General features: G+C 43.7%; 1 protein-coding gene and 1 pseudogene across 1 annotated transcript in view; one reads left to right on the forward strand and one right to left on the reverse strand.

Moving 5' to 3' along the window:
• LOC126161882 (cubilin) overlaps window positions 1-25,531 on the forward strand; it is a 1,256,608-nt gene that overhangs the window by 297,098 nt on the left and 933,979 nt on the right. The window lies entirely within an intron of this gene.
• LOC126163406 (5S ribosomal RNA) lies at window positions 10,793-10,910 on the reverse strand (annotated as a pseudogene).

The raw sequence follows: 25,531 nt of genomic DNA on the forward strand, positions 1-25,531 counted from the left end.
ACGCAGATCGCCGATTCAAGCTCGTTCAGTGTTTTGGGATGGTTCCGGTAGACAGTGTCTTTAGATGTGCTCCACAAAAAGTAGATACAAGGAATCAGCTTGGGCGAATATGGAGGCCAGTCCACCCCTGCGTCAGTAAATTTTCAATAACCCATCGCAATGACTATTCCCGCAGTAGTCGTCAAGAAAGCGAAACATCTACTCGGTGCGACGTGCTCTGACCCCATCTTGAGCCACTCGTTGTCTGGTCGATCTTCCAGTTCCAGCTGTGTGGCGAGGAATTCTTCTAAAATTGCAACGTAACTTTCATTAGTGAATGTTTCTCGCATGAAAAATGGGTCAGTAATGCTTGCGCTGCATACTGCAGACCAAACGGTTACTTTGGGAGAATACAATGGTTTCGTTTGTCACAAATGGGGATTCACGGAACCCTAAAATCGCTTATTGCCTTTATTCATGATTCCGTTAAGATGGATGTGTGCTTAGTCGGTGAGCCGGTTGCAACCAACATTAAATCGCTAATTATCAATCATTGTGATAATCTGGTTCGCGAAGTCAGCCCTCTGTTGCTGTTGCACAGTTTGTAAATCTATGGACTGGTAGCTTTGGATTTTCAATAAGAACATGGTTGCACTTGTCTCAGTATTTTTTGCTTGCTAGAACGCTTTAAACCAGTCTCTGTTGCAGTTATTCGGACCGATTTATTTGGATTTTGCCGAATAATTCCAGAAACTTGGCGACATTTTCATGTGTAATTCAGTTTGCCTGGGCACAACATTCCTCGCTAGGACAGCCACGCCGCCTGCCGATTCGGATATGGAGAAGACCTTGCGAATGGTTTTCTCATCGGGTCCTTTTTGGAACATTTAAACGTGTTTGAATACTACGTCTTGTTGCCTTGTGCAATAAATGATTTCAACCTCTTCGTTCAGTACACTAACCCCTTTCACATTTCAACGGTGGAACTGATGACTCTGAGCTACGATGCAATATTTATAGGCACTACGAATTGCCATTACAGCGCCATCTGTTAGCAGCTTTTCGAAATATTCCGAAACTCTGCTTACAGCTTTAGCAATAAACATACTGTCTGTGGTACTCGCCTATGGATCCTAGGTTTCGAGATATTTATTTTTGAAATTAGGGACTCCTTTGCTGGACACCACGCATGTCGGTGGGTGAGAAACAGATTGCTGTAGCCGAGTCCCCCATTCGAAGAGTTCGTCCACACTTGGGACCTCCTCTCCTTCAGCATGACAATGCCAGATCATAGACGAGTGCTGCGGCGTCTGTAACAATCCGGCGCTTTGGGTTCACTGCCACCGATCATCTTCCATACTGTTCCGAATTGGCCCCGTTCGATTTTCTACTGTTTCTAAAATTAAAAGAACACCTTCGAGGACTTCACTGTGATAATGATGAAGTGACGAAAGAAGAGATGAGGTTGTGGCTCCGTCACCAAAGTCAAATGTAGAATGACGATATGAACAAATTGGTCTGTCGTTGCGAGAAATATGTTCGTCGTCAGAGTGGCTGCATTGAGAAGCAAATATGTAGACTTAAATTTATTTAAAAATAACCTAGGATTATTGCGCGGTTTGGCCCCCCCAGTGGACACCCGCCCCTCCCCCCCAATCCCCGGGGAACGTCTCACACCAGACATAAATGTAACCCCAATGTTTGCGTGGTAGAGTAATTATGGTGTACGCTTGTGTGGAGAAAGTGTTTGCGCAGCAATCGCCGAGATATTTTAACAGGCGGAATAAGGTGAATCAGACCACATTCGCCGAGGCAGATGGAAAACCGCCTAAAAACCATCCACAGACTGGCCGGCACGCCGAACCTCGACACAAATCCGCCGGGCTGATTCGTGACGGGGACCGACGCTCCTCCCCGCCCGAACTGCAGTGTGTCAGACCGCACGGCTAACCGGGCGGGCTGCTTTGATACATATTACCTATTCCGTAAATTAGGAAAGCAAAGTTTCCAGTAGAAGAGACCTGTTTCACAGCATGTCATTAGGGAGCATATGTGTGAGAATCCCTAGGTTGACAATGGAACTTCTACAAGATGTTCGATTACTAACCCCACACAATATTTTTATTGCATGCTTCTATAGAATAAACACTTTCTTACCTCAACTGTAGTGTCCCAAAAGATAAAGCCGTAGGACAAAATCACAACTGCCTTGAGCTCTTCACGGTCAGGAAGGAAACTGCTCAAGATGCTCAACGTTCTGGTCATCTTTTTTTTAAAAAACTTTTTTTTACTTTGATAGCTGATTTTTATAGATTTTTATAAATTGAATGCGAATCTAGCCTTTTTTTTGTATAACCCACAGTTTTCGAGTAATATGCTTTTTATTATATAGTATAAAAATCCTATGCTATACGGTAAACGGGGAAGTTAATGAAACACTTTGTTACAACATAAGCATGGTTTGTATTTACAGTAAGCTACTTAAAAAATGGTTCAAATGGCTCTGAGCACTACGGGACTTAACATCAGTGGTCATCAGTCCCCTAGAACTTAGAACTACTTAAACCTAACTAACCTAAGGACATCACACACATCCATGCCCGAGGCAGGATTCGAACCTGCGACCGTAGCAGTCGCGCAGCTCCGGACTGAGCGCCTAGAACCGCGAGACCGCCGCGGCCGGCAGTAAGCTACTTAAAACAATGATATGTGTTAATAGACGTTTCACTTGTCAGTTGGAATTGGTTTGTATTTTCTTTCTCTTTTTTTTGTGACGCTTCTTGTGTAGCTTTTTCTACGGTGAGTCACTTGCTGAACTTCTCGGTGAAATGACCAACAGTAGTCCCTCATCATGTTGGTGTTCTGCCGGCCTCGGTAACGTTTTTAGCGTTTTTTCATCACCTTAATGTCCTGTTGAAAACGCTCTCCTTGCTCCTCACATCTCCCATATTGTCCGGGAAGTAATCAAGGTGACTGTTCAAAAAACGAACTTTCAGGCTCATTAAACATCCTAAAGTTTTAAACTTCTTTAACATTCTAGCTATAATAGAAGCATATACTGGGTCTTTTTCATGTCCTAAAAACTTTGTAACGACTTGCATGAATGATATCCATGTTTCTTTCTCATTTAAGGTCATTGTGGATTCAAAGTTAACATGAAACATCAATTTTCTAATGTCAGGTCCGACAAAGACGCCTTGTTTAGTTTAGCTTCTGAAAAGTGTGGAAACTTTTTACAGAGATACTTAAAGCATGGTCCATCTTTAGGCAAAGCCGTTACAAACTGTTTCACTAGGCCTAACTTTATATGTAGAGGTGGTAGGAGTACGGTGTTTGGATCCACAAGATTTTTGCGTAGAATGTTCTTCTCACCAATTTGGCAAAGCCACCTTGCTGACCAAGGACCATGCATGTTACTTTTAGATCGTCACATATCATCCAACCATGAGCAGAATAGCCTATTTTATTTAGCACTATTTCTAGGTTTTCATAACTTTCTTTCGTACGTACAGAATGTCCAACAGGTATAGATGCATACATGTTACCATTGTGTAGTAAAACAGCCTATGAACTAGTTTTGGATGAACCGATAAACAGCCTCCAGTCTTCCTTTTTGTATTCAATACCAAACTCATTCATCAGACAGGGAGTGTCTGAGCAGTACACTAAATCACCTTCTTGTTGAAGAAACTTGGAAAATTGCTGCTCTCTCTTTCTATACATGTATATGCTGTTTCCAACTGCCAATAAGTTCTTTTCTTTTAATCTATAGCCAACCAATTCAGCTTTTTCTTTCGTTAAGCCCAGATCCCTAACCAAATCGTTAAGCCCGTTCTGAGTAAACAATTTGAGCTCTAGACTTCCTGTATTACAATGGAATTCATCATCATCTGATTCATCTAAATGACATTGCACATCAGAAAATACTTCTATTGGAATAGAATTTAAATCATCTGATGGTTCAGGAACCGCCAAATTTACACCCTGCCCTATTGGTCGGACGGCGGACGGAAGGTTAGGGTAGCTTATTACCTTCTTGTTTTTCGAATTATGACTAGCAATATCAACACGACAAATGTAGCAATCATCGGAATTATTTCTTGGCTCCCTCCATATGATAGGAACAGCAAATCTAACGGCTTTTTTCTCCTTTGTGGACCATTTTCTCAGATCTTCAACACACACATAACATACCTTATGCTGCGCCCACCAAGTTTAGATCCAAAGTATGATAGATAAACCTTTTTCACAAAGTCTGTAATGTTTCTTTGGTGTTTATAATCACAAATTCACCACAAATATAACAAAAACTGTCAGCAGAGTTTTTACAACCACGATTAGACATTATACTGAGCACATGTACAGGAAACGGGAAAGTGAGGTTAGGTTGACAGTAATAAGAACACCATCTGTTAACACAAAAATAGAATCGACCATTTTTTGCCAGCAAATGTTTTTCAGCAGTGCTATCAGCGTCATCTACATTCATTACACCTTCTTTTTAAATAATTTTAACTCTTTAAAAAATCACTTAATTAATAAATTTAACTGTAAAATTGAAGAAATGGTGCGCGATAAAGTTTTTTAAGTATTATATTGGGATTTCCCACAGCGAAAAACATGTTGTTGTTGTTGTGGTCTTCAGTCCTGAGACTGGTTTGATGCAGCTCTCCAAGCTACTCTATCCTGTGCAAGCTTCTTCATCTCCCATTACCTACTGCAGCCTACTTCCTTCTGAATCTGCTTAGTAAAAATCATAATAATAAGGTATTTTCAGCAAAAAAGTTTTTCCATCGTTGGCCCGTGTTATCAAATGAATTGAGAATTATAAGGACGGTGTTGTCGCCATGGCTCACAAAAATGTGTGTAAGCGGAAAATAGGCACCCGGTTTGTGCAGCAAAAATTGATTGAAGTGCAGCGGACAGCATGTGTAGACGTAAGTAACCTGTCTGACAGCGATCCATATTTTCTAGAAATCGTCAGCAGGGGGAAAGAGACATGGTGCTACCAGATATACACAAAGAGTTACAGGGGATTATGGTCGGAAACTATAGCCGGCTGGATCACATTTAGATCTACATCCGAACGAAAGAAAATGGTTCAAATGGCTCTGAGCACTATGGGACTCAACATCTGTGGTCATCAGTCCCCTAGAACTTAGAACTAATTAAACCTAACTAACCTAAGGACATCACACACATCCATGCCCGAGGCAGGATTCGAACCTGCGACCGTAGCGGTCACGCGGTTCCAGACTGAAGCGCCTTTAACAGCACGGCCACACCGGCCGGCCGGAACAAAAGAGATCGATTGTTTGATTCCTGAAGAAGCTTTTTTGGTAGCTATTAGTGACATCATGAACGTTGTCCTTTTGTGTTTTCAATAGGGATTAGTTTGAAAGACACTTAAGATAGGTATTTTTTTATTTAATTTTTTATATTATTGCATTCACCTAACTTCTTCGACGCGCCTAATAACAAGCGCAGTCCTGCTAAGAACAACGTTATAAATTATTTTGGACTCATTGCATTAATTATACGCCGAGGTGACTGAACCGACAAAGGTCATGGGATAACGATATGCGCATATGCAGATGGCGGTACTATCACATACACAAGGTATGAAAGGTCAGTGCATAGGCGGAGCTGTCATTTGTATTAGATGATTCAGGTGACAAGGTTACCGACGGGAATTAATAAATGTGAACGTGGAATAGTAGTTGGAACTAGACGCATCGGACATTTAATTTCATAAATCCTTAGAGAATTCAGTGTTCCAAGATCCACCGTGTTTAGAGTGTGCCGAGAATACCAAATTTCAAGCATTACCTCTCGCCACAGACAACGAAGTGGCTGATAGGCTTCACTTGACGACCGAGAGCAGCAGCGTTCGTGCTAGGACATAAGCAACACTACTTGAAATAACTGCAGAAATCGATGTGGGGCGTATGAAGAAAGTATCCGTTAGGACAGTGCAGCGAAATTCGACGTGAATGGGCTATGGCAGCAGACGACCGACGCGAGTGCCTTTCCTAACAGCACGACGTCGCCTGCAGTGCTTCTCCAGGACTCATGACCGTGTCGGTTGGACCCTGGATGACTGGAAAACCGTAGCCTGGTCAGATGACTCTCGATTTCAGTTGGTAAGAGCTGATGGTAGGGTTCGAGTGTGACGCAGACCCCACGAAGTCATGGGTCCAACAAGGCACTGTGCAAGCTGGTGATGTCTCCATAATGGTGTGTTTACATGTAATGGACTGGGTCGCCTGGTCAAACTGAAACTGTCATTGACTCTAAATGGTTATGTTCGGCTACTTGGAGACCATTTGCAGCCATTCATGGACTTCACGTTCCCAAACGTCGCTGGAATTTTTTTGGATGACAGTGCGCCATGTCATCGGACTACAATTATTCGCGATTATGTGACATACTCGAGAGGTCAGTTCTTGTACAAATCCTGCACCAGCAACGCTTTACACAATTATGGACGACTACAGAGGCAGCTTGGCTCAGTATTTCAGGCCACGTCGAACTGCTGCACTACGCAGCGCACAGAGAGATCCGACACGATATTAGGAGGTATCCCATAACTTCTGTCACGTCTGTCTACATGTGGAGAAAATTAAACCCAGCAGTCACTATTTTGTAAAAATTTACTTCTTTATTCAAGCCAAAACTGGTATCAACCATATATGTCAGTCCTCAGATGTCTGCATTGACATCTTAAGTACTACACGTTGTTCTTGAAATTCTTCTCGGGTTTGCTGCCAGGTCTTAATACAACTTGATTCAATATTTCTGTGATCCAAATGTACGCCATCTTAAGGATAACGCTCCTGCTGCTTCTGTTCCTGGTGAGTCCTGCAGGAAACTAATGTCAAGACTGCAATTCGTCGTTCTGTACAGATCTCCATACAGTACAAGGCACATACGCCGCTCATAAGAGTTGCAACCCCCGCCCCCTCGCCCCAGGACTAGGCAGGTGCCACCGTCCTTGGTAGAACGCCGGCGGCAACGATATATCGCGCTCAAAGCCCATTTTCAAATACTGAGAGTGCTCGCACCGAAGAACGTTCTGTTTTGAAGCTCGATAGTACTGGGTTTCACGTCCTGCTAAGAGAAAAGCCATTGTCTCTATTAATCAAATTGCCTGCAAATTAATTTCAATTTCCCGTTTGTAAACACCGTTCCAAATACCGGAAGTGTTGGCAACCATCACCGACTCGTCAAATTTCATCCGTGTCCCTCTTTAAGCAGTGTTTCGCTTCTGCCGATTTTTCCGGCTGTTGCAGCCTCGCATGACGGCGATGTTCCACGCACCTACCCTGAACGGTGCGAATCAAGCGGCCGTTTTACATTGATATGGAATGTGCAAGTTCTTGGGCTAAACTGTCCGTGTGGGAAATAGCATATGCTCTGCGTATCAGAGAACTAAGGACGCCATTCCCTTTATATGGTGGGTGGCAACCTGTATCATGGAGATATTGATTGATGAGTGTCGAATTTCAGTGAACACTATGACCCAGAGTACTATCTTGTTTTTTTTGTAAACCACAATATCCAAAAATGTAAGCAACCATTCACTTTCAACCTCAATTGTAAATTTAATGCTGGGATGAAGACAGCTGAGGTGGTCCAAAAATCTGTTGAGAGGATCACATCCATGAGGCCAGACGGAAAAGGTGTCATCTACATACCTCCAGGAGCAGAGGATGCGGCACTGAAGACTTGAGCTTTGCCACCAACGTAGGTCTATCTTTTATCAACAGTTTTTGCAAGTAGAGAGTATACTTGGTTTTTGTAAGTAAACACACTGATTCTAGTTAAACAAACGTGGAGGTGGTTTCTTGTTGTCTACTGAGGTACGCCGACGGGGGCCCTCGTCATCAGTGTCCTGACTGGTCAGACGCGGTCTGCAATGACCCCTTCTCGTGTGCCAACATCTCCACCTGAAAGCAGCTGTTGCATCCAATCTCTGTTGTAATCTCTAGAGACTACCCAAGTCCCGAAAGCGATGCAGTATTACATGAGCCGATGTACCCAATCTTAGATTATAATAAAAGCGCTATCTATGAGTAAACGTTCGAAAACCACTAAAGAACATATGCTCAAAGTTATATCTACCTGCTATTAGTGCGTACGAAGAGAGTATCAACTTACATTTATGTAGATGAAAGCCCATTCTGGCATTAAAGGAAATGAGAAAGCTGCTTACTTGGCTAAGAAAAGTGTGTACAATGAAAGGAGACTAAATATAACCTTCCTTTTACGGAATATCGACATGTAATTCGGAAAAGAGCGCTCGATACCTGGAAAGATTAATGGTCTGAGCTCACATATCAAACGACGTTGTTAAGCTCAAATCGAACCACAAATCTCAATCAGACCTAAACGAGCGAGATGGCGCATTGGATAGCACATTGGACTCGCGTTCGGTTGGACGACGATTCAAACCTGCGTCCGGCAATCCAGATTTAGGTTTTCCATAATTTCCCTAAATCGCTTCAGGCAAATGCCGGGATGGTTCCTATGAGAGCCCAATGCTGATTTTTTTTCGACATCCTTGACACAATCTGAATTTGTGCTCCGTATCTGAAACCTCGATGTCGACGGGACGTTAAACCCAATCATCTTCCTTCCTTTTTTCTTCCGAATAGACCTTGGTTTGAATTCAGTAACAGACCTTTAGAAGCTATCTGCGGTAGCCAGCGGTAGATTAAATCATTGATCATTCCTGGATCACGTATTTAGGCTGCATATTATTCGATTCCCGACTTGAGACAGTGTTGATATGATACATTATTAAGACGGGGAGCACATTTGATTCGAGTGCCCTAATTATCTAGGCGCTATGATGATGCAGCTAATATCTATCAACAATAGTAATATAAAGCAGCCAACATCGTTAAGCCTCTCTTACATGCAACCAGTACTAGAGTCTACAAAATTATTATCGATTTCTTCTGTTGTAGAAACTTCAATATTTAAATGTCTATCCTACCTATTACTTTTGTAATGTATCTACATTATATGACACCCCTACGTCGTGCGGAATTAACCACTAGATGTCACGAGGAGTGGTCACGCCTGGATAAAACTAGGCGAACAGTATTGTGTTGTCCCTGGAGAGCAGTAACAGTAGAATGGGTCGGTCAGGTGAACTCACTGATTTTGAACGTGGTAACGGCAAGGTAACAGATCCATCCGTGACATTCCAGCCCTCCTACCGCTGCTCAAGTTTACTGTTGGTGTTGTGACTGCGAAGAGAATAGCCACAACTGGATCAAGACCAGCAGACGTCATATGCTGAATGACAGAGACCATCCAGCACTGTGGTGGTCGGTTGTAAAACTCACGTGAAATCGCAGAAGGAATAACTCGTGAGTTCAAAAGCGCTGCCACCACTCCAAGTGGCATAGTGACCGTGCGTAAGGAGTTAGAAAGAAGGGGTTGCAACGATAGAGCAGCTTTTGATAAGCCACAGTTTTCTGTGGTCAGTATTCAACAACGGCTGAGCGGTGCCACTGGACAGTGCATGACGAATGATTTGGAGTGATGACTCGCACTGTACCATGCGGCATCCGATGGAAGTGTTTGGGTTTGGCGAACTCCTGGAGAACGTTACCTGCCATCTAGTGCAGTGCTCCCAGTGAAGCGCGGAGCATATGATGTTATGGTATGAGAGGCGTTTTCGTGATTAGCACGTGGTCCCCTTACTGCGCTTAGCAATTATGGTGCTGGTCTCGTAGGTAGCTGCAGTTACCTGCGAACTGACCAAAGTGAAGTTATAATTCGTGGGTGGAATTTCAAACCTTTTTTACGTTTATTAGGCAATCTACTTTCGTTACGCATATTTTGGTGTTGCTAGTGTTAAATCTACGCAGATGAAACTTCAGTTTAACTTTAATTATTACAGAAAAAATTAAAAAAGTAGTTCAAGTATTTAAATATGAAAGCAAACACGTGATCTTTCTGTTTTTATTTCTTTTACAGCCAATTACCATCTAAAAAAATAAACTCCCCCCGAACAGGGAACAGACCGGCCGCCGTGTCATCCTCAGCCCATAGGCGTGACTGGATACGGATATGGAGGGGCATGCGGTCAGCACACCGCTCTCACGGCCGTCTGTCAGTGTCCGAGATCGCAGCCGCTGCTTCTCAATCAAGTAGCTCCTTAGAATGAGATTTTCATTCTGCAGTGGAGTGTGCGCTGACATGAAACTTCCTGGCAGATTAAAACTGTGTGCCCGACCGAGACTCGAACTCGGGACCTTTACCTTTCGCGGGCAAGTGCTCTACCATCTGAGCTACCGAAGCACGACTCACGCCCGGTCTCACAGCTTTACTTCTGCCAGTATCTCGTCTCCTACCTTCCAAACTTTACAGAAGCTCTCCTGCGAACCTTGCAGAACTAGCACTCCTGAAAGAAAGGATATTGCGGAGACATGGCTTAGCCACAGCCTGGGGGATGTTTCCAGAATGAGATTCTGCAGAGTGAAAATCTCATTCTGGAAACATGCCCCAGGCTGTGGCTAAGCCATGTCTCCGCAATATCCTTTCTTTCAGGAGTGCTAGTTCTGCAAGGTTCGCAGGAGAGCTTCTGTAAAGTTTGGAAGGTAGGAGACGAGATACTGGCAGAAGTAAAGCTGTGAGACCGGACGTGAGTCGTGCTTCGGTAGCTCAGATGGTAGAGCACTTGCCCGCGAAAGGCAAAGGCCCGAGTTCGAGTCTCGGTCGGGCACACAGTTTTAATCTGCCAGGAAGTTTCAAGTAGCTCCTTAGTCTACCTCACAAGGGCTGAGTGCATCCCGTTTGCCAACAGCGCCCGTCAGACTGGATGGTCACCCATCCAAGTGCTAGACCAGCCCGACAGCGCTTAACTTCGGTGATCTGACGGGAACTGGTGTTACCACTGCGGCAAGGCCGCTGGCAGTTTCCATCTAAAGAAACACACAAAACACAAGATCAAAGCAAAATTTAACAGTCATAGTAAATACAGTGAGATTCAAACTGAAACATGGAGAGATACACAGTCCAATATTAGAGTCACTGGACTCTTATGCTCGCATAAGACAATCTGTGAATATAATACGATATACATATGCAGCAAGTTAATCTTCAAAAAACTACAAAATTACTACAATTTTGAGGTGACGTGTAGTCTAAAAATGGTTCAAATGGCTCTGAGCACTATGGGACTCAACTGCTGAGGTCATTAGTCCCCTAGAACTTAGAACTAGTTAAACCGAACTAACCTAAGGACATCCCAAACATCCATGCCCGAGGCAGGATTCGAACCTGCGACCGTAGCGGTCTTGTGGTTCCAGACTGCAGCGCCTTTAACGTGTAGTCTGAATCGTCATCAGATACTTCGTTTTCATCATCTTTAGAGTCGTTAAGGGCGTTTTATATCGTTTCCTCCAAACGTCTTCTCTTCACTGCACATTTTGAACATAAAAACAACAGAAAAACACACAAAACAGAGAGACCTTGAACGTCACCTAATGCCTACCAAGTAAGAGACAATAACAAAGGTTTCGAAAATGATGGATTGTCCAAGTTTCAAGTGATATCGCGACCGTCATTTGCAAAGCATGTAGATCTCAAAAATGATTCCGGGAGTCGCAAAAAAAAGTTCGAAACCGCTGAAAATCATGGTAACCGGTGTGACGTAACATTATGTCCGCCGCAATTACTCATTTCCTGCAAGCGCTATGTATTAAGCAAACGCGAAATGATGAAGGATATGAACACATTTTACGGCACTGTGTAATGGGAAGACCACAGTACCAGTTCTGAGACGATCAATTTTTGTATCAGGGTGACAATGTACTCCTTCATAAAGCAGCATATGTAAGACAATTGTTTGTGGACAAAAGCGCTCCTGAAATGGACTGGCCTTCCCAGAGTCCAGACCTGTACGAAGTGGAACCCTTTGGCGATGAGTCAGAACGTCGACTTGGCTCTACACCCGAGCGTCCAACTTCAGTACCTCCTCTGGTCTCGGCTCTTAGAGCTGAGAATGGACTGCCATTCCTCCGCAGATATTGAGACACCTCTTTGAAAGTGTCCCCGGCAGATTTCAAGTCGCCATGCAGGCGGAGTGTGGTCACATGCCTTATTAATGTCTAATTCGATTAGACTGTGCATTATCAGACTGACGTGGCTACAACAGCGGTCGTCAGACTGCGGCCGCATTTGCTACCTAATCGAGCATTCCTGCGGCCCGCGGTTCTCAGCTGTATTTTATGATGTCGCATCTAGCAGCCAACATCAGAGTCCAAAATATCAACGATCGTTAATAGTTTCTTAAGAGTGTAGTTTTCCTACTCAGTAACAAACAAATTACAGAGACATTAAAATGTGCTAAATTTCAATTGACGCTGGTGAATTCAGCAGTGAGCTAAATAAATTTGGTCGCTTACCTCAGGGGAGAGGGGGAAAGTAGCGCGGCAATTCTGGGCTTAGCGGATGCGAGAGAGGGAGTGTTTTCTTGTGTGTCTACCAGTACTGAAAACTTACGGGCGTAGCGACTCGTGTCGACCATCTGCTGTGCTATGAATTTTGACCCGGACGTCAGACAAAGTCGAGAAAGCGCATTACGATCGTCTTCAAATGACGTACCTATTTTTAGCAAGGAACGCTGAATTAATTATGGCAATGCAGTGAGCAGAGGAAAGCAGGCATTTATCAAACTTTTGTGATGGTGTCTCATATTTAGTATGCATTTAAATATAAGTAGAAATATTGTTATAAAGCAAAATCATTAGCACACACAGTGAAACCGACAACACTTCACAACACAAGTATAGTGTCATAACTGTTAGATCGCTGAGGTTGGTAGCAATATGAAACAGACCACCATCGACACGATGTGTTCCGAGTTGTGCCGACTACTAACGATCAGAACTTACTGACCTGCGTCAGCTTATCTCGCACTTGCTATAGCTTTTCGGTACATCCACCATCTAATCATTAATGGGACAGCAGCTGTTTTATTTACGTGTGCAGCAACAATAGCAACACTATCAGCGTTTGAGTTGATTTTATTTACTTATATGCAGTTTTGGGGGCACAGCCCACCATTTTCAGGTCCCTCTGTAGCAGGGCGGGTGACGCTTTCGAAGGGTATCACCACCATATCGACGGCCGCTGTGGCCGAGCGGTTCTAGGCGCTTCAGTCCGGAACCACTTGACTGCTACGGTCGCAGGTTCGAATCCTGCCTCGCGCATGGATGTGCGTAATGTTCTCAGGTTAGTTAGGTTTAAGTAGTTTTAAGTTCTACGGGACTGATGACCTATGATGTTAAGTCCCTTTCTGCTCAGAGCCATTTGCACCATTTTGAAACACCGTATCTTGAATAAAAGGAGCAGAAAACACCGGTTTCAGCGGAACTTGTCGTTTATTCTACGACCAGACGCACCACAAACGAAAAGTTCCACGGATGCTGGTGGTTTCTGCTCCTTTTATTAAAGGTCAGTTACAAGGTTTACATTTGCAATTAAATAAACCAATATAACAATTGATAATGTTGTTGTTGCTACGTATTTACTATAGCTAGTCTATAGGGGGCTTTTACCGCACTAGTTTATATAGATTATTAATTAATACGAGTAATAACGTCGGGTCATACGGGGCCTCTGGTGCCACTGCGCACTGTTGGCGTTGGCTTTTGAGGAAGGAAGTTTTACGACCACAAGGCTAGATGGTTTATAACCGAGGTGAAATAAAAAGAAAATTGTTATCTGTCTTCCGCTAGAATTTTATGCTCTCTACTGTTCCCTTAAACCCCTTGGAGATTTTTCTCTGATGTCTTGACACAGCTCCCATCGTGCTATTCCTTCTTAAAGTTTGTGTTTTACATATATTTCTGACACAAATGATGAAATAATTATTTCTCCGCAATGTAACAGGAGACAACAGGATGTGTAGCGGCTGCCGCGTTAAGATGGGAACACACGCCTGAAAGGGATTATTGATTGAGTCAAGAAATAAATCTTTATAGACTGACTGAAGGAGTGCGAGAGACACGAAAGGTGGTAGGCGTGTTTCTGCATCTGGAAGATGAGGTCTGTTCATATGACTCGTCAGTCGCATAGGAGTGGTGCTAGCAGCTTTGCTTTAAATACACGCTGTAACCTTAATTAACTTTGAGATTGGACTTAGTGAGTTGATGTTAGTCAAGAATGCCTTTAAGATGACGATGACGCCATTATCAACAGCTAACTGAGTTTGAACGGGATCTGTAATGGGGCTACGAGAAGCTGGTTGTTCCTTCTGCGATATTGCAGAAACACTTGACAGAAATATAGGCACCGTACGTGGTTGGTGGTAGCGGTGGCAAGAAGACCGGGCTCCAGAAGGCCGCATGGCACCAGGGAGAGGCAAGACCATCGTGTTCGGTGTACGGCTTTGGCTCATCGTACTGCGTCTGCATCAGCATATCGAGAAGCAGTTGGCACCACACTGACACAAAGACTTGTTACAATTGTAGCGTGCATTACACTGACCCCAAACCACCTCCGTTTGCTAGTGCAGTAGTGTCAAGGGAGTGCTTGTTGGAGGGCGGGTGGAGATCTGTTATGTTTTCTGATGAAAGGCGGTAAGAAGGAGGCCAGGTAAACGCGTACAACCAACCTGTCTGCAGCCTAGATACACTAAACCTACATCTGGAGTCATGGTCTGCGATGCGATTTCGTATGCCAGCAGGAACAATCTCGTGTCATGCCCGCACCCTGACTGCAAATTTATATGTCAGTCCGGGGATCCAACCTGTTGTGCTGCATGAACAGCATTCCAGGGGTTGTTTTCCAACAGGATAATACTCGCCCATATGCCGCTGTTATAACGCAACATGCTCCCACAGAGTGTCGACATGTTGCCTTGGCCTGCTCGATCACCAGATCTGTCTCCAATCGAGCACATCTGGAACATCATCGGGGCACCACCAGCATCATTCACAAACAGCATTAACCCTCCCTGTCTTACCGGAACATGTGCAACAAGGCATAGGACTTAATCCCCCAAAGTGACCTGTAAATCACAGTGCTTGCAGGTCTGGATGCTTGCATTCAACATTCTGGTGGTTACACCGACTATACATGCTCCAGCATTTCACATATGCAATGGCTTTTCCCTCGCTTACATTAACCTGTGATCCTACAACATTAATCACTTAAACACACTGGTCGGACAAAAGTCGTAGGTTGGGAGTAGTATCGTCTACAGAAAGGGCATTGGCGGAGCTGTCATTTGTACTCAAGTGATTCATGTGAAAAGCTTTCCGATGTTATTGTGGCCGCACGACGGGAACTAAAAGTCTTTGAAAGCGGAATCGTATTTGGAGGTAGACACATGGGACGTTAAATTTCGGAAGTCGTCTGGATATTCAGTTTTCCGAGATCCACAGTGTGATGAGTGTGCAGAGAATACCAAATTTCGGGCAGTACCTTTCACCATTGGCCGCGCGGGGTAGCCGTGCGGTCTGGGGCGCCTCGTCACGGTTCGCGCGGCTCTCCCCGTCGGAGGTTCGACTCCTCCCTCGAACATGGATTAAGTGTTGTGCTTAGCGTAAGTTAGTTTAAGTTAGATTAAGTAGTGTGTAAGCCTAGGAACCGATGACCTCAGCAGTTTGGTTCCATAGTCCTTATCACAAACGTGGAATTATGTGTTAACAGACAAGCCACTCTTCATGAAATCGGAATCAATGTGGAACGTACGACGAACATATCGCTTAGGACAGTGCGGTGAAATTTAGTGTTAGTGGGCTGTGACAGCAGATGACCGACGGTAGTGCATTTACTAACAGCACGACGTCGCTTGCTACGCCTCTCCTGGGTTTTTGACCATCCTAGACGACTGGAAAACCGTGGCCCGGTCAGATGAGTCCCGATTTCAGTTGGTAAGAGCTGATGGTAGGGTTCGAGTGTGGTGCAGACGCCACGAAGCCATGAATCCAAGTTGTCCGCAGGCCGGGGTGGCCGAGCGGTTCTAGGCGCTATAGTCTGGACCCGCGCGACCACTGTGGTCGCAGGTTCGAATCCTGCCATAGGCATGGATGTGTGTGATGTCCTTAGGTTAGTTAGGTTTAAGTAGTTCTAAGTTCTATGGGACTGATGATCTCAGAAGTTAAGTCCCGTAATGCCCAGAGCCATTTGAACCAAGCTGTCCACAAGGCAGTTCGCAGGTTGGTGGTGGCTCCATAATGTTCTGGGATGTGTTTATATGGGACAGGCTGGGTCTTCTGGTGCAACTCAACATTTCATTGACTGGTAATCATTATGTTCGGTTACTTGGAGACCATGTGCAACCAAACAACGATAGAATTTTTGTGGATGACAATGCTCCATATAACGGGCCTTAGTTGTTAGCGATTGGTTTGCACAAGTTTCTCAGAATTCGAGCGAATTATTTGGCCAATCTCTCGACATGAAGCCTATTGAACGTTTATGCAAAATTGTTGTATCCACGAAGCCAACCAACCAACCAACCAACCAACTCGCGCACGGGCGCCCTGACCGTGACATCGCTGGCCACAGTTCCTGTCGCGGCCGTCGGAGTCTCAGGGCGTTACCGCCGACGGAAGAGGTCGCGGCCCGCATCTCATGGTCGTGCGGTAGCGTTCTCGCTTCCCACGCCCGGGTTCCCGGGTTCGATTCCCGGCGCGGTCAGGGATTTTCTCTGCCTCGTGATGGCTGGGTGTTGTGTGCTGTCCTTAGGTTAGTTAGGTTTAAGTAGTTCTAAGTTCTAGGGAACTGATGACCATAGATGTTAAGTCCCATAGTGCTCAGAGCCATTTGAACCATTTTTGAAGAGGTCGCGCCATGGCTGAGCTCGGGTCCGCAGCGCCCTCTGCCTTTTGCATATAAGGAGGAGCGCTGGCCTCGAGACGGATAGTCTACTGTCGGTGGTCTGTTGCTAGCCTTTCGTGGATTTTATAGCGGAGCCATTGCAGTGTGATATTTGGTATTGTATTCGACTAGGCTCAGTAGACGGACTACCCTTGGATATTACTTGGACTTGTATTGCTGGTGCACGTTTCGTCAGAAATAAACATAAGTTATCTTTTCATTCTAGCTGGCGCAATTCTTGTCATTAATTATTTTTCAGCCAACAGACATAGCTACATCCTGGTTACTACGAACGCTTTATACAATTTGTGGTGGCTGCCCCAAAAGTACCGCCGAGGACCTTGAGATTTGGAGACGTCACAAAAAAAAAAAAAAAAAAAAATCGAGAGATCAGTTCGTGCACAAAATAGTGCGCTGGTAACACTTTCTCGTTTATGGTCGACTATAGACACAGCTGGCTCAATATTTCTGCAGGTGACTTGCAGAGACTTATTGCTGCACTATGCCGGGAAAAAGGAGATTCGACACGATATTAGGAGGTACGCCACGGCTTTTGTCGCATCAGTGTATGTTACCTAGACAAATGTATTTCCGAAATTCGATTACTCTACATTAATTATTTCTATGTGTTGCGATGTTTATTTCCGTCAGTGTATAACGGTGGCTGCAGTCCTCTTTAACATTCTCGCAATACTCGCAAGAAAACTTTTTCTGTATCCCTAGCGGGGAAGACAGGCGAGGATGAAACTGTGCCGCGCAGGATGTAACTGGTGGCGGGGTGCGGTGCCCGGGGCGGGCGTATCAGCTTCCGTAATGGTGGAAACCATTAGCGGCGGCCTGCAAGCCGCTGCCAAAGAATAAAGCAGGCGGCAGGCGGCGATCATAAGGGAGCCGGCGCGGCCCGGCTGGGCGCGGGCGGTGGGTGTGGCGCCCCGGGACACGCCAGCGACACGCCCTGCCCCGAAATCGATGAGCCGCCGCCGCCGCCGCCGCCGCGTCTTGAGGCTGTGCGCTGTGCGCCGCCGACGCCCACCCTGGCCTGGCCGGCCTTCGCGTCCCGGCGCTCTGCCACACACACGCACACACACACACACACACACACACACACACACAGGCGAGGGCGCCGCTTCCCGCTACGCCCTGTGCTGTCCGCGCCCCGCCTCCAGCTCTCCACCTCGCGTCTCGTTCTGCGACGGACGGCAGCACCGCGGCCCGGTCACTAAATAGCCGAACGTCTTAGGCTACGGGTACAGTAGTACCGAGACCGGGTTCCGCCGACGGCCGACATCGACCGAAGACGGCCGATCTTTTCGAATCAGTACGCCAGTACATGTGCTGTCTCGGGGCAACCGATCTCAATGTCCCAGCGTACACACTTCTGCCGGCGGCCGGTGGTCCACATTTTGTTGGAGTGTCCACTTTTAGCTGTGCTCAGGCAGTCGTTCGCTCCTCCCCTTTTAACAAATGACACTGCCATGGCAGGCTCAGCTTTGCGTTTTATTCGGGCAGGGGGTTTTTATCACTTAATCTGAGTGTTTGTTATTTTTTTTATGTTGAGTCTGGCCTTTGGCCTGCGATTTTAGATTGAGTTTTTAATGTGTTTCTCGGTGGTTGGCTTTTTCTTTTTTTTTCCTCTCTCTATGGTCGTCCAGCCACCGTCACAATCTGTGTGATTTTAATTCGTTTTGTCTGGTCTTTGTCTAAGTTTCTCTTGTCCTGTGTCGTCTGTCATCTTTTCCTTGTTCGCTTTTATTCTGTGTGGGTGTTTTTAAGTTTTGGAAAAAGGGACCGATGACCGTAGCAGTCTGGTCCCTTTAATCCCCCAAACCAACCAACCAACCAACCGGCAGAATTCAAATCAGTTTGTTTCCTTCAGTCGATTTGGGCGTCGAAGCCGCGCGCTAAACATGGATTCTGAGATGTTTTTAAGTTTAGCACAGGAAAGGCGTTTATGGCAGCCTCAGGATGAGGAGTGTCATAACAGGGATGAATCCCGGAATCGATGGTCGGAAGTAGCTACTTCATTAGACATCGTAAGTTACGAACAACTTAAAAATTTAATAATAATTAACTGAACGTTGTCCGCCCCCGGTAGCTGAATCGTCAGCGTGACGGATTGTCAGTACTCTGGGCCCGGGTTCTATTCCCGGCTGGGTCGGGGAATTTTCCCCGCCCAGGGGCTGGGTGTTGTGCTCTCCTCATCATCATCCTATCATCCTCATCGACTACAGGTCGCCGAAGTGGCGTCAAATTTAACGACTGGCACCCGGCGAACGGTCTCCCCGACGGGGGTCCCTAGCCATACGATTAAATAAATAAATAAATTGAACGTTACTTTCCATTACATTAAAACTGGATACCAATGACAAAAGCAAAACGAGGATAATGGAATGTAGTCGAATTAAGTCGGGTGATGCTGAGGGAATTAGACTAGGAAATGAGAAACTTAAAGTAGTAAAGGAGTTTTGCTATTTGGGGAGTAAAATAACTGATGATGGTCGAAGTAGAGAGGATATAAAATGTAGACTGGCAATGGCAAGGAAAGCGTTTCTGAAGAAGATAAATCTGTTAACATCGAGTATAGATTTAAGTGTCAGGAAGTGTAGCAATGTATGGAAGTGAAACATGGACCATAAAAAGTTTGGACAAGAAGAGAATAGAAGATTTCGAAATGTGGTGCTACAGAAGAATGCTGAAGATTAGATGGGTAGATCACATAACTAATGAGGAGTTATTGAATAGAATTGGGGAGAAGAGAAGTTTGTGGCACAACTTGACTAGAAGAAGGGATCGGTTGGTAGGACATGTTCTGAGGCATCAAGGGATCAACAATTTAGTATTGGAGGGCAGCGTGGAGGGTAAAAATGGTAGAGGGACCCCAAGAGATGAGTACACTAAGGAGATTCAGAAGGATGTAGGTTGCAGTAGGTACTGGGAGATGAAGAAACTTGCACAGGAGAGAGTAGCATGGAGAGCTGCATCGAACCAGTCTCAGGACTGAAGACCACAACAACAACACCAATAACATTTTTCTCTTGAGGCTAAAAGGTTTCTTGTGGAGTATTTTTGGCTGCTGAATTCGTGTAAAGTACAAAAGTCTTCCATCATGTGCAGTTTCGGCACAAATTAATAATTTCTGTTAAGTATGCAAAATGTATTTATGTAATTTTCATAATGGCGACATTATTATTTCTTGGTGTTTTGCAGTGTTACCCTTGACAAAATGTTTAGCATAGTCTGCAATACACCTACCTCCCTGTAGAGACACAGTCGTACAAAAGAGAAGCACTCGCCCCAGAAAATATGACCCTCAGCCATTCATTCGTGGCTTAAAAAAATCACCTCCTGACTCCAATTAACACATGAAATTATAGAAAAAAAATTATTAAAGGTCTACTGACGCTTTCAAGTATGTGACAAGTAAGTTTCCAGTGCTATCAGAACCCAATCGAAAATAACGAGTTTCCCCCGGCCCTGTCGAAATATTTGAAGATAAAATTAAATCTTAGATATCCTTTAATGAAGTTATCAACAAGTTTCTCGGCAACTAGAAACACCCCAGTTACAATAATAGATTAAGAAAGGTCATACACATCTCCAGAATACTGGATGCTTAAGTGAGCTTGAAATTGTACTACTAAATATCCACGTCAGCTCCTCTCCTGAAAATTTACTGTGAACCAGGGAGAAGACTTCCATCAAGAGATTAAAGAAATGTTACGAAGGTATAAAAAGCAGTGGGATGTTAGTAAAGTAGCTGACTGTCAGTGGACGATGCTCAGGGAGTGACTTCAGACAATGCACAAAAGAAAATTTTCGAAACCGACTTTTCAAGAGGAAAAGAAGAGACATTAAGATTTGTATTTTTACGTTAATGTTCAAGAGCATCGTGGGAGGGGTTTTCAATAAGTAATGCCATACATTTTTTTCGTCAGCAAGGTTCGGCTGAAAAAATGCAGGATTTGTTGTGGGATCTTTGATGCTTAAAGTTATTGTAGAAGATCTTGTTTTGTTTGTGGTAGGTCGGCATTAGCTGTCAACGAAATGTTATTACTGCTGACTGGTGCTTTTTTTGCCAATAGGGTGGTAATTGTTTTAGATGAAGTGGTTTGCAAATGTGGTGTATATGTTTCCACTTTTCAGTGGTTTAGATGTTCAGAATATCAGATTCTAAAAATTAAGTTTGTCTTTCACGCACGTGATGAACAACAGTCATTCACGGTTACCTGACATATCTGTTTTTGTGACGACACTTTGTGGAGAGACTGGCAGTTGACTCGCAACATAAACAAATATAACGTATTGCGGATAAATAAGCAGATGTAACCATTATTTTATGGTTACACGATTGCAGAACTATTACTGGGAGCAGTCACCTTCTTTAAGTACCTAGGAAAATGCATACGCAGCAGTTTAAAATAGAACGACCACACAAAACTGAGCGCATTTAAGGCAGACGGCAGACTTGGATTCATTGGAAGAATTCTCAGGAACTGTAGTCCATCTTCAATGGTGGAGGTTTTCAAAACTATCGTTAGACCAGTACCTGAAACTTGCTCGTCAATCGGGGATCCGTATCAGATAGGACTGATAGGGGAAGAAGAGAAGATACGAAGAAGAGCAGCGTGTTTCGTCACAGATTCATTTAGATACCACGAATGCGTCACGGAGATACTCAGCCATCACTAGTGGTAGACATTGCAAGATAGGCATGACAGTGTGCTTTCAAGTTAAAATTCCGAGGGCGTGCTTTTCTAGAAGAGTCAACCAACACTTCGCTTCTACCTACGTACGTATCGTAGAAAGGTAAAGTTACAAAGCTTTGAGATCCCACCGAGGCTTACCAGCAAACAAGATACCGTGGCCATGAAACCAGGATTACGATGAGGTCGTCGCAAGCGTTTCGACAAACATAGCACTAATATCCTTGTACAACAAACACGTAATTTCCAAAGCAAATGTACCGACACCTGTAACGCACTTACGTATTGTCGTTTTCTCTATTTCATCTGCCAACTATCCACCACAGTCTTCTGAGTCCTTGTGCTAGGTAGAAATTTTACAAGTGTGCTCCACTACTGCCACTCCTCACTACCCCTTATGCTGTTGAATCATTTGTCGGGTGATCTGGAAGAAGAGAGCGCCTTACGAGCGGGCAACCTGTGACACACGTTAGTTAGAAATACTACCAGGAGCTATGTAAGCAAGTGACACACAGTTCTAGCTGCCTGTATGTACTACATGTGTTAAGCTACCTCGACAAAAGTTGACATTTACCGTCAGCAGCTATCAAATTCTAGCCAAGAGGTAATTTTATGGAAGCAAATGCAATGTACACCGTTAATAAAATTGTCCTAAACCTACTTTCCAGTTGCCATGCGTTGTTCCCTTGTGAGTGGAGATTTCGTCTTATACATTGGATAAAATAGTTTTCCATGCATTCATATGAATATTAATTAGGTTAATATAGTGAATAAAAGCAGTTGCCAGCGGTCTGACTCATAAACGACTCTTTTATTTAAAATGTATTAAAAAAGACAATCAGCTGATGAATAATACGAACTGAAAAACAAGGAATTTATTAGTTATAAATTTTGTTGATGAAAAACTCGTTTCTCTACAGGATGAAAGCGTAATTACTACAGTAAGAACATTAGTTTCAGTATACTACATGTTTCCAAAAAACTTAAGTTTCAATAAATAAGACGGCGGCGGTGACCGTGTGGTTCTAGGCGCTTCCGTCCGGAACCGCGGGACTGCTACGGTCGCAGGTTCGAATCCTGCCTCGGGCATGGATGTGTGTGATGTCCTTTGGTTGGTTAGGTTTAAGTAGTTCTAAGTTCTAGGGGACTGATGACCTAAGATGTTAAATCCCATAGTGCTCAGAGCCTTTTGAACCATTTTTTTTCAATAAATAAACAACTTTATTTACACCAGAGATGTGAATCACTATTCTAAAACAAGGGGATCTCGTTTAATTATTGCACTATGTTCCGGTAATCCACTACGGATCAGTTTTCTCTGTCATGAACGAATTCTGTATTTTCCGTTACAATTTATGTTCTGTAAAAAATATTCAAAGTGTGAAGACTCACTACTTACGATACTCCAATAAACACGCTTTTGTAATTAATAAAATGTTTGATGGAAAATGAATGCAACTGTAAGTTAACATTCAGTATTTAGCAGTAATTAAAATGTCGCTTTCATGATACCTTACCGCAAATTGTTTGAGAAACACGTGCACTTTTTGTGGGACGGACTGTATTATTTTTCTTCATTTGGAATTTGGTAAATAGTAACAAATCAGAAATCTTTGCTACACTGCTTATCAGTAGTCAGAATGTTTAACACATTTTTATGTATTCAAATCGAATTTGTTTAGGTACCAAGGAAGTATTATCAACAGTTAACACCGTTTTAAAGGAAGCCTTTGGTTCAAAGTAAATTTACATTTATATAGTAAAACATTATAAACCTAAAATCTCCTAAAAATAAGTTCTTTTCACTCCAAATTATACCTCACAATAACGAATAAACAGACAGAATGACTATGACATTCTCCCCACGGTTTACATATTAACATTGATATATTTTTTAATTTCTGCAAAGCACTTCAGATAACAATGATTTTATATTCCATGCCATATTGAGTATATAAAAACACCTATAGACCTTGTTGATACCTGGGGATAAGTTTATGTATACTTGTTAACGAATTACTGTCACAACTTCCTCTTTCATTCAGTCGATGTGACAATGCGTTTATATTACTTATATGATATTTATTTTTAGTGCATGCGAGGAATACGTAAGTTACGTCTCAGCGTTATCCAGTCACCGCTGTTTAGTTGGGGGCTATTCAAAACATCCATTGTGAGAAAATGAGGCGGTAAACAGCCGTAAATTTAATTTACGTAAACTAAGCTTTTTTTGTTCCTCAAATGAGATGAAACTTAGTGATGCACGAACAAAACTACTCAAATATCTCAGGTTCCACAGCCGGTTGATATAATATACCAAGCTCCACTGAAGCAGCCATAAAATCCAAAGAGTGTAACTAGGTCAGTTAAAGTTTCTTCATTCCGGTTACAAATAACGATCTTTGGTACGCAATTCCGAAAACTGTTTTCAATGAGATGCTAAAATAAACAAAATATTCATGAATTTTTGGAATAATAGCTACGAAATAAAATAAAATAAAATAAAATGAAATTCTTTATATCCCTTTCTGGTGATGACAATGTGAAATTGATTGTTAATTTACGACTAATTCAAGCACATTGCAACCCCTTCTTCGAAGGTTTCGCATATATCTAAACCTTTTAAGCCTGGTACATTTTTATGTAGATGTCATATTTCTGTTTTCGGCTTATATCTCAAGTACCATACGAGTATTTCGTGATATCTGACAGGCTACTAACGCGCTTAGAGGGTGTTCTACTTTTGTGGTTTCCGACATCTCCAATGCTCACCACTGTTGTGGTTCTGCGACGTCTGAATACGGTATTTTCTGTCTATTTCTCACACGAAACACACTTCTAATTAAAATTCACCAACAAGCAATTTTTAAAAACATACATTTAATGAATAATGGCTTGATTCGTAAAAACAGATATCGACAACTTACTTGTTTCTCCGATTATCTAACGAAACTTACGCACCACATGTACTCTGCTTCAGAAAAACCCCTCACTCAAAAGTAAATATTTGTATTTATCTCTCACTACAAAAGTTTCAACCGTTCTGCGGCGTTAACATCTACCAATAACGAAAACCTCAAGTGGCAGTCCATTACAAAATACAGTACCTGACACCAAGAGCGACTTGGTGCTTCCAAACAGTTGAGATTATTATAGCGATCTGGGTGGTCGGTTGCTGTGGTGGGTGGCGGAACACGGTACTTGGAGCTCTTGCTGCCGGTAGTCCACCATTGAGGCGCGGTAGCAGTGCGGTGGTGAGTGGATGCCTGGTAGACGTCCAACGTGTCGTCAATGAAACAGAATCCATAAACCAGACATTTATTGCTCAGTACTACAAAAGTCGTACAGATTCCGAAAGATTCCGACACGGAAGGTGCTGTGGTCGGCACACAACTCGGCTATGTCATGCAGGTGAGGAAGCAACGACGCTGATGGCAAGGCAGGGCCACTAGCATCAGGAAGTCGGCGTCCCATTGCACCAGCGGCGCAGGTTAAAGATCGCTGAATACACAACATCGTACAAAGCACCAGTAAAAGGGCTGCAGGCAGCTAGCAGCGGCACAGTCCGGCGCTGGTGACTGGTTGAGCCATATGGACTCGTAGATTTGTAGACTCGTAAACTCGCAGATCGACTTAGGACCCTCCTTGCGACTGGTGATCAGCAGAGTGCGATATCTTTTGCAGTGAAAGTTCCTTCCACGTTAGGATAAGAGCGTTGCAAGATCATTAGTACGGATTCATGCAGCGTCAATATCTCGTAATATAAGCTCGATATAATTATGGAGATTGTAATCCACTTACATACGACGATCCTCATCAGTGTAAGCGAAGTCATGGTGTTTCGCAGTTTAATTGTGGACAGTCAACAGTATATGGGAACCATAATGGAAAATCAGTATTCAATGTCAATTCGGCTTGCTGTCGTAGTAATATTGTTTATGTTTGTTGCCTTCGCTACCAGTGATCACTTTTAAATTCCATATTTTAATATGCCGCAT

Source organism: Schistocerca cancellata, chromosome 2, assembly GCF_023864275.1.
Source record: "Schistocerca cancellata isolate TAMUIC-IGC-003103 chromosome 2, iqSchCanc2.1, whole genome shotgun sequence".
Taxonomy (NCBI): domain Eukaryota; kingdom Metazoa; phylum Arthropoda; class Insecta; order Orthoptera; family Acrididae; genus Schistocerca; species Schistocerca cancellata.